The 2,102-nt window shown below is 40.7% G+C and overlaps 1 pseudogene; it reads left to right on the plus strand.

Annotated features, from left to right (window-relative positions):
• The first annotated feature begins 656 nt into the window (after nucleotides 1-656).
• LOC140523993 (putative monooxygenase p33MONOX pseudogene) lies at nucleotides 657-1,638 on the plus strand (annotated as a pseudogene).
• The last annotated feature ends 464 nt before the right edge of the window (nucleotides 1,639-2,102 follow it).

Genomic DNA, 2,102 nt, shown 5'->3' on the forward strand with positions numbered 1-2,102 from the left:
ACCATTCTATTAATTTCATAGATGAGAAAACAGAACCCAAATTATGTTGGGACTCTGGCAAGCAAACCTGCAGGAAAGCCTTCATGTTTTTGCTGTTTACTTCATCTGCAAAACCCTTCTTCTGCTCTTTCATTTACCCAGGAAATCATGATTTTTCGTTTGTTTCTCCTTTTCTCGATTGGTTATCTTCAATTTATCCCATACGTCTTGTAGGCATGTAATTATTTTCATAGTTTCTCCCCTATCAAACCGTGAGCTCCTTGAGAACATGGTTTTCCTTTCTTTGTATCCCCAGTGCTTAGCACATTGTTGGACATATAGTAGGCATTTAATAAATGCTTTGTCTCGCTTTGCTTTATTTCTCCTCCTGAGGTCGGTTTGGGTCTTGATTTGCATCATGATCTCGGATCGTTCCATGCTTCGGCGCTTAGGGAGTAATGGGGCTTTGAACCTTGTTTGTCTCAGCTTCCTGTCCGTGGAGGAGCCTCAGGCTGCAGAAGGTCTCTTCACCCCGCCTTTCCTCCATCCCACCCCCCTCCTCACAGAAACCCAGCTGTCTGTAGATCCTCTGTATGAGAGCTGCTTGGAATTCTTTGCTAGTGCATCACTATTTGCAGAATGTTCCCTTTTGACATCTTTGTCTTATCTATATAACTTCCATAGACTTTGGGAATCAGAGTTCTGGATATCTGTCTAGAGAAACACCTGGATCACAGTCTTTCATGGCATCATCCAGAGAACCAGATTTGCCTGTTGTTGAGCACAGCACATGTGAGCTTCTAGGCAAGATGTCTCTGTAAATTGGAATCCATTGTCAATCATTCAGTTATGATGATGTCCTGGAGGATCTCACACCGATTACTCCACCTTCATCTGCCATGTGCAGTAAAGTTCTGTGGAAAAAGCTGATCATTCCAGATTGGAAGTACCAACATCTTTCCAAGGTTGAGGAAGGATAAAATAGTTTTTCTATAACCCTCTCAGTTTCCAGTGACCAAATGAACAAGGCCCCAGTGGTGAAGGGCAAGGCTATGCACGTCATCATGAATTCTCCAATTACAAAGCAGACACAAGAAAGCATTCAGCGCTTTGAGTATCAGGCAGGGTTGACAGACGCAGGATACACTCCCCATAAAGGTCTCACCACAGAAGAAACCAAGTACCACTGTGTAGCAGAGGTAGCCCATAAATTGAAGTTACAAAATGGAGAAATGACAAAAGAAGATAGACTGATTTCTTCAACTCAGTCTTCTCCAAGTAGTACCCCCCCATTCTTCTCCCAAGCAAAAGCCCAGAGGCTAGTTTACTCATGAATCTTCTACTTCCTTACCTGGACTAGATGTCAGCAGCATGGACTCTGGAAATGGAGACAAACCCTCATCTGAAAAATGGAGCCTTTTTGGAACAAGAACCCTTCAGAAATCCAACACTGGTTTTAGTGTCCAGTCCTATGGAAGTACTCAGAAGCCATCACCTATGAAGCTCATTTGGGTTCAGGCTACTAGAATTACAGAAGACTCAGCAGCCTTCAAACCACCTAAGATGGACCTTCCAGTGATGGAAGGGAAGAAACAACCTATACGAACTCATAACATCAAACCAAGAGACATAAATGTGTTGAATCCTACAGGGTTTTAAAGTTCCCTTTTCATAAAAGTTGCTTTCCCTGGTGAACCCATTGTTATGTAGAGAGAGTATTTTAGACTTTTCTTTCTTCCCCAACCACCTTGCACTTGACATAGGAAAGATGTCATCCATTTACGATTCTGCTGAGGATAATATTCCTGGGGAGGTAGTGATTGTTTTATTAAATATTTGTACAAAACTTGAATCTCTCTAATGCAGAAAGATCTATTCTGTAACATCCCAACGTTAGTCTGAATGATTTCTCAAAGTACAGTTGACTACAGTCACTTACTGATCTATAGAACTAGGTTGCAGGGGGCAAGGGAAATAATTAAAATCTAGTAGACTTTGTTGTGCAAAAAAAAAATGCCTTTTCTTTTTTAACCAATATTTTAAATATAATTTTATTTTTTCCAATTATGTGTAAAGACAAATTTTAACATTCATTTTTAAAAGACTACGAGTCTTTGAGAGAA

Source organism: Notamacropus eugenii, chromosome 2, assembly GCF_028372415.1.
Source record: "Notamacropus eugenii isolate mMacEug1 chromosome 2, mMacEug1.pri_v2, whole genome shotgun sequence".
In the NCBI taxonomy this organism is placed as follows: Eukaryota; Metazoa; Chordata; class Mammalia; order Diprotodontia; family Macropodidae; genus Notamacropus; species Notamacropus eugenii.